The 8,445-nt window shown below is 37.2% G+C and overlaps 1 long non-coding RNA gene across 1 annotated transcript; it reads right to left on the reverse strand.

Annotated features, from left to right (window-relative positions):
• Positions 1–4,249: 4,249 nt before the first annotated feature.
• Positions 4,250–7,947, reverse strand: LOC113076341 (uncharacterized). The gene is made up of 3 exons (XR_003281161.1): positions 7,813–7,947; positions 6,459–6,648; positions 4,250–5,975 (listed from the first exon to the last, which is right to left on the reverse strand). It is a non-coding gene; the product is annotated as an uncharacterized LOC113076341 (long non-coding RNA).
• Positions 7,948–8,445: the final 498 nt, after the last annotated feature.

Raw genomic sequence — 8,445 nt, forward strand, 5'->3', positions numbered from 1 at the left:
ACAGAGTGGTGAACAGGCTCCGAAGTCCCGATCTGAATCAACCGAGTCGCGAACAGGCTCCGAAGTCCCGATCTGAATCAACCGAGTCGCGAACAGGCTCCGAAGTCCCGATCTGAATCAACAGAGTGGCGAACAGGCTCCGAAGTCCCGATCTGAATCAACCGAGTCGCGAACAGGCTCCGAAGTGCCGATCTGAATCAACCGAGTCGCGAACAGGCTCCGAAGTGCCGATCTGAATCAACCGAGTCGCGAATATGCTCCGAAGTGCCGATCTGAATCAACCGAGTCGCGAATATGCTCCGAAGTGCCGATCTGAATCAACTGAGTCGCAAACAGGCTCCGAAGTATCTGAAAACTTCGACCAAGGAATGTAAAAAATGTTTACACTGAATCCAGCAAATAGATTAGTCTAAATGTTTCTGAAGGACTGTTCTGTCTAACAGATTATTCTAAAGGTTCCTGAATGACTTTTCTTCTTTTCTTCTTTTTTTCTTTTCTCAAAACCATTTGCACAATGCATAAGAATGTATTTCAGTGATTATGAAGTACTTTTGTGATTTGATGCTATTCATTCCAAGCACACTTGATAGGTTACCAGAATGTGTTTGTTCTAGCACAGGTTTGAATTATATGTCTACACTTTATACTGCCGGGCTACGTATGACATGTAATGCTGTTGTTACAGATGATAAGTGAGTCAGTCACATATGTTCAATGTAGTGGATCTAATTGGTAAAAAAATAGAGAGTGATGTAGTGTTTAGGATATGCAGTATGTTAACGACAGTGATGTTTTACGACATTGACGCACAGTGGTACTCGTGCCGTCTTATGTTAGCACTAAGCCCGCGAGGGATGACTGTCTGTGTAAGAACTGTCTATATGTTGTCACAGTAAAGCATACTGAGTACACACGTCTGATTCTTGCCTAATACCAGAATGAGAACATTATAGAGACCATGATCATGTGATGAAGTGTGACAGACAGCCTCTCTACTGGAGATCATCAGTATTACATCAGATCAGATTTTAGAAGAGCTTTAAATGGAATCAGTAATAAAGTTTGATGAGGTTTCTATTTATAAAATCCATCTTATAATACAGATTAGATGCAATGTAAAATCACTGTTAATGCTTGTCGTTTGTCAGTGTTCTGTATTTTAGACACTGAATTAAGTGTTTGTTTGTTTGGTTGATGGAACAATGTGATTCAAACACACACAAAATATGTTGTTGCTAATGTAGTGTAGTGATAAGTCTATATGAAATAACTTAAGAGTAAAGAATGTCAGCTGCATGAAATAAATTAAACATTATAAATACATTACATACAGTATATGAACGTATTACTGTGTATATTAATTATTTTTAAAGAGAATTTCAGCAGTTGTTTCAGTATTTGACCACTAGGTGTCGGAACTAGATTTTCAAACTCGAAGGCCTTTAGTTTCATGTCACTTTGTTACATTTCTCAATCATCCTCATAATCGTCCTGATAAAGACATTTTTCCAAACAGTATATTTTGAATAAATGTTTTAATGTATTTATGCCCATGTTTGGAAAGAGCAATGTTTCATTGCTGCATATTTTGTATATTTATCTTGAACACCATTTGCAACTGCTTTGTATCACTTAATTAGAAGCACCACACATCTGTTATAGAGACTACTGAATAGACATTTAGAAGTTGATTTTAAAATGAAAATTATGTTCTCTTCAGCTTTTGGAGAGAAAAGCACTAATCCTAATTTTGTTAACGCTGTACATACTGTATGATCTTTTTTTTTCTCCTCATAATAAAATCTGAGTTTCAGCAAACTAGTCCACACAGCTGGTTTCAAACAATATTTCAGTCTCTGCCATACTTTCAAATACTCAAGAGACAGAAAAAGAAAAATACATTCTCAATATATCTTGTCTGTTGATATATTGAAATCATCTTCCATTGCAATATTCTGTACGTTTAAATATGTTTAGGTCTTCACAGTGAAGGTTACACTTCCGAAATCACTGTGTAAACCATAGACCGTAAGTGTAAACAATGAGTGATGTACACGCGCGAGAGATCACATCCGGCGCTTTCCGCGCTTGCGCAGACTAAGCCAGAGCGCGCACAAAGGTCACATGACATCAGGAAGCACTCGCGCACTCAGATCAGTTGGATGTGGTTGTGTACAAGAGGTAAAACCGATATAAATACTGTTCGTTTTCTTACACAAACCACTCGTTTCGTGTCTTAGGTCAACAATGTGTACTTGTGATGGGGAATTGTTTAATTTGGACTTCTCTGTGCTTGCTCTTTGAGGTGGTGACCATAGACCTCCATTATATGAGTTACAGACAAGAACAGTTTGACTTAAAAATATCAAAATGGGAAATACTGCGGAAATGAAGACACCTACATCTTGGATGCCCCTGAGGTAAGCTGAAACATATCAAAATTGAATTTGAAAGTGAACCATCCCTTTATCTTTAACAACAAAACCAACCAAAAGAAGTTTACATTTCAATATTAAATTGTTTGCATTTCTGAAATGATATGTTGAACACCAAAGTGGTAGCCTTCCTAAAAACAGACTAAACAGAATTTGTTGACCATTAGTGACTACAGATGGAAAGATATATCTTAATTATAATGTGATGAAAAGCACAAGTTAAGTTAAAATGCGGACTCAGTTTACCCCACAACATAGCTAAAGTAGCCTACCAGTTAAATTAACCAAAGTTTTATTTTGGTTAAATGATGATTTAAATGCCATTTGGGATGGCCTGGATTGGAACAGGATTTACTACAACAGAGAACTGTTGTTGTCGTGGGAGAATCTCTCGCTGGTGAATCCACCTGTGGGAATATGTTTATATTTGGATGAGCGTTGGTGCAAGACTCTTGTTGTGAGAGAGAAATTATGCACATTGAGATGTTCACAGTATCCCTCCGGCCTCTTTATCTGCCTAGAGAGTTTCCCCAAATATTTGTGTCTGTGGTGTACATTCACCAAAAGGCGAACGTGAACTTGGCTGTAGAGTATATTGAGAAGAGCGTTATGAAACATCAGTCACTATCCCCGGATGCTCCGAATTTTATCATGGGCGATTTTAATAATTGTAAATTGGAAAAATCTGTTATCTGCTTTGAGGTAGGATATCTATGTCAGGAAAATCTATTCCATGCAATATAATTAAATCTAGTGTACAATTAAAACGATGAGTGGACCCGGTGACATTTTGGTTTACTCCAAAAGAGTTTATTAGGTCAGTAAACGCAAGTCCTTATGCATCATTTGTATTATCAATGTGAATATTAAAATCTCTGACAATTAGCGCTTTATCAACAGTAACCAATAGGTCTGAGAGGAAATCTGCAAATTCTTTATACATACCACTAGTAAATATACTGGTTATATTGATTTTGTAACTTCCCTTTTATTCACCCAGACCAAGTTCCTCATTCCAAATTACATTGTTTAGTGGTAGTAAACAATCTGCTAACCAAATGAGACCTGTCCACTAAATATTTGACTCTGCAAAATGGAGACCTTATTTCCCATACACACTTTTTACATGATTGTTATTTTGTGTATTTTTGTTCATCTAATACCCTCCTCTCATCCCACAACATCACCAAAGTCATCAGTGTTCAGTTTTAGCATGGTCATTCAGAAGTTGTTTAGCTGTCTTGCACACATTGGAGCATCGTCAGTGAAATGATTCCTTCACCTATGGAAATCTAACAAACCCTGGAAATCACACTTTCTATCTGGAGGTGACTGAAGGCTTCTCAGTGTTCAAAATGTTGCCCCCTTAGTGCCTCCGCACAGGCCCCACTATTAATCTACAACAGGGGTGCACAACTCCATTAGAGAGATACGTGGCAGTAATGCACGTACAAGTCTGTGATCCGCTGTAAAGCAAGAAGAAGAAGAAGAACTTTGGTCCTAATCAAAACACTCGAACCAGCTAATTAGGATTTGAAGGAGCACTGGTTTTGTTTAATCAGGGTTGGAACTGAACTCTGTAGAAAGGTACACCTCCAGGAACAGGATGCACCCCTGATCTATAACAATACATCTGTTTCACTTTAAATACTTTTTAGCTACTATAGCTTAAGTCTTTGGGAAAATCTGTTATTATACATCTGAAATGGATGCAGTAACCACATAACTAATTCATATATTGTCAAAAATGTAGTCAAAGGGATTTAAAATCTATGGATTTAATAAATACAAAATAGAAAACATTCAAAGGAGGTTAATACAGCAACATATAGCCGAAAATGTAACACAAATGAACACAAAAGTAAAAAAAAACTCAAAAAACGAAACAAATCAATGTAAGATTGTAGGATTTTGTCTTATTTGCAGTGCATCAAATTCCAAACACTGTCCATAGCTCAGTGGTTCTCAGTTCTAGCTCTGCACATTTTCTTTCTTTGTTAACACACCTGATTCAGAATATAAGCCTGTTAGAAGTGAGCTCTGTGCATGAATTTATTCGCTTCGAACTGGAATCAAGCGTTTGAAGCAATAAGAGAAACATGTTTTGAGAAACAAAATGTGCAGAGAAGTGGAGTTCAAGGACTGTAAGTGAGAACCACTGTCATAGCTGAAGTTGGCTGATAGCAAACAAATATTCCAAACTCTTTTAAACCACAGCTCTCAAGCATCAGACTCTTCCTAACCAGGAACAATCAAACAATACTATGGTCCCATGTCGAAAAAGAACATTAAATCCATATTCAAACTGAACCATAATGTGTTAACCTCACCAATAAAGAGTCCTTCTAAAATACATACAAATGCACTGTATTACACTCTTAGCATCAATCCAAACATAGGATATCTGCAACAATAATTTCAATAGAAAAAAAAAAAAAAAAAAACTTGGCTTGAAATGATACATTTCCCAACCAGGACACAGCACAATGTTTTCAGCAGGTGAGCCATGCTGGCTACTACAGCTTGCTAATGCTAACTCTCTCCACATGGCTTTACTTAAAGAAACCTAAAACACCCAAGCATCCCTAGTGGTAAGAAAGAAAACTGTATTTTCATTTTACAGGTCAATTTTACTTTGTTTTGAAGCCAGATTCAGGCGTGAGGACTAATGAAACTCAAGTTCAGACTGACGTCTCATCAGCGTTGGGTTCTGTGTGTGTTTGTGGCGTCTGAACATCTCTGAGATTTTCTCTGCAGACCAAAACACACAGAATAGAGTCTGAAAACACTCTCAAACTCATCAAACAGAAAGACATTACCAACCAAGATGGGTTGACATATGGATATAAATGTAAAAGTAAATCCACACAGATGAGGAACATGAAAGGTAAGTACATCATAACAAATGTAAGAATAGCAACAGTGAGCACTGAACTGTTTTTTCTGACAGGAGTGGAAGAGGCTTTACAGCTGATTGTAGATGATACAGCCAATACGATCAGAGGAACAACACTTGTGCTGAGACTGAATAAAGACATGTTTGTATTTTGTGAACGCGGGAAAATAAATAATGCACTCACTATAGAAAAAAAAAGCACAAGGATGGAGATTATGATGTAACAGGGCATTGAGAAAATACGAGCAGAACAAAGCGGATATTTCAGAGTCAAAATCCCCTCCAGAGCCACCAGCTGATGCAGATGAAAACCACACCAATGTAATCCCAACCAAAACTGAACAAGCTCAAGGATAAAGTATCTGAATTCTGTCAGAAACCCCGTCACTATATATAGATGAAGGGGCAATTGTATCAGGTCATTGAGGAGGAGGAGGAAGATGAAGACTGAGATTCGGCCTCTGATCTTTCTGTGAAGGTGCAGAAGACGAAAAGCCCAAACCAGAGCTGGCAGACCAACACAAACACTAGCGATGAAGAAGATACTCCTTCTGATATCTGAATCACTAGGGACACTATTGTCATAATAATCAGTAGGATGATCAAGTTCATCCATCAAGGTCTGATTTTCAACGTTCATGTTGCTGAAAGAAAAAAAAGTTTTATTTTATTTAATATTGAGTGATAGTGTGAATTATTCAAAACATAGCTGTTTCATACATTAATTGCTCTCTTTAATGGAAATGACTTGCTCTAATTAATCATGGTTACACTGTCATAGTTAAATCAGAGCTTGAATCGTTTAAATAAATGTTGAAACTGGCTGGTAACTAGGAAATACATAATAAGAATTTAAATAGAAAAACAGTAAACATCAGTGGTGATCTGTTTGTCTGTGTTTTTTGAGTCAGGTTGAGTCTGAGAATGCAGTGTACTTGGTGTGCTCAGACTAATGCTAGTCAGCTAGTCGTGTTCAGTTATACTCTAATAAAACAGTTATTTGTAACATAAATCTAAGTGTTTTCCATCATTCTGAGAAATATAAAATAAGATCTTCATTAAGAGAAGTTCTTGTAATATTACTTTCACATTAAAATCTGCATTAAATCAGACTGACGAGAGCTTACCTGAATGAAACTGAAATGTGTTACAGTCGCTGTCTTCAGTTCAGATCACTGTGGTTCAGTTTGTCTTTGTCTCTCAGGAGCTAATGATGTTTTCTCATCAGTCAGCAGTTGGTCGATGGTTAGTGGTTAAAGCTCAGTGTGTCTCTGTTCTCATCTCACAGCACAGACTGTTGTTCCAGAATAAGTTTTCCTTGTGAAAAATAAAGACATTAATTGTATTGAATGTGCACTTGTAGTGTAGGCTCTACTTTGAATCTTAAAAGTATATAAAATGTGTATCGGGTACTCGCATATAAAATATAATATTATTAAAATACTTGAGTGTACCTAAAGAGAGACACATCCATGACTGTTTCTTAACACTCTTAAAAAGGGCCCTTTTTCAAATGTCAAATTAAGTTTCAAAGAATACTTTAAATCATAATGTTTTAATCATTTTGAATCTGAGAATTCAACCAGTCGTTGCCAGTCATGTTTAACATTTGTGACTGATGCCAGCGATAGTATATGTTTACCTGTCTAATATCATTCATCCATTTTGTATTTTTATTTTCTCATTTAAATTTTTTTTTAAGTTAAATTTTTTTACTATTTTTTTCAGCAAAGAAAATAAAATCAATTAAAAATGTCAGGGATTCATCTCATTTGAATTAATAAAAAAAAAAATTAATAAAAAAAAAAATATATATATATATATATATATATATATATATATATATATATTTTTTTTTTTTTTTTTTTTATTAATTTTTTTGCCAAATTAGCTTCATTTGTTATATGTTAATATGTATGATGTTGTTGTTTTATTATTTCTATTATTTATTTACTTATTAATTTATTTTAGAAATAACAAGAAATGTTCAGTTTCAAAAATCCTTTTGAATGCAGATCCATATTGTGAGAGGATAATAAAATAAATAAATTAAAAACAAAAGCATTGATTTGTTACAACTCTGCTATATAATCAAAACATTATATATATATATGTGTGAGATCGGTCACATCAGCAGGGCCCTCATTAACAGGAGACACATGTGCTGAATATCTCTGAAGTAAACTCATCCCAGAACAAAACCTGTTATGTTCAGAGAATGGGTTGCTATGGCTACATACTCTGAAAGTTATTTAAGTTTTTAGAGCAAAAAGTTGTATTATCTGTTTACTTATAAACTAACCCAGGCATGTCACATAACCTGATTTCAGGAATACAGAGTTCATAACAAATTAATGATGTAACGATAAAAACTCCCTAATCATCGGGAAGAAGGAGGCGGGAACCGGCGCACAATCAAAACATAATTTTAGTCTTCAAAAATAAACAAAACAGCGCATCAGCCCCTAACGGCAACTCAACCGGACTCAATCGCGGAAGCAGCAGGCTCCGGCCCCCTGGCGAATGGCGACGACTCCTCCGCTCCCTCACGGACGGCAGCCGCCCCTCCATATCGTGGGCGGCCGGCAGCAAGCTCGCCCGTCCCCGGCAACTCACTCCAGCCCACCGCCTCGAGCGTCCCTGGCGGCACATACCTCGCCTGCTCGAGGGTACCTCGGATTCACCACAGCGGCGAGGGATCTTCAGCAGCGCGTCCCTCCTAATCATCGGGAAGAAGGAGGCGGGAACCGGCGCACAATCAAAACATAATTTTAATATTCAAAAATAAACAAAACAGCGCGTCAGCCCCTAACGGTGACTGACGCGCACAAATAAAAAGCAAACACATAAAATAACGTCCCAGGCCTGGTCCTCTCTCGTCCTTCACGGTCGTCGCTCCAGTTTTATATCCTTCCATCTCCTACGTGGGACTCGATACTAGCGGTGGGGCGCAGGTGTAGCTCATCTCCAATCACTACACCTGGCCTCACCCCTCGTTCCCACGCCTCTCGGCCCCGCCCCACTCGCCACAAATGACTTAATAATTTCATCGAAATAAAATTGAGCATATAAACTCCAGACACTATGTCGGAGTAATTAAACTAAATTGTTTGG

Source organism: Carassius auratus, unplaced genomic scaffold (assembly GCF_003368295.1).
Source record: "Carassius auratus strain Wakin unplaced genomic scaffold, ASM336829v1 scaf_tig00020025, whole genome shotgun sequence".
In the NCBI taxonomy this organism is placed as follows: domain Eukaryota; kingdom Metazoa; phylum Chordata; class Actinopteri; order Cypriniformes; family Cyprinidae; genus Carassius; species Carassius auratus.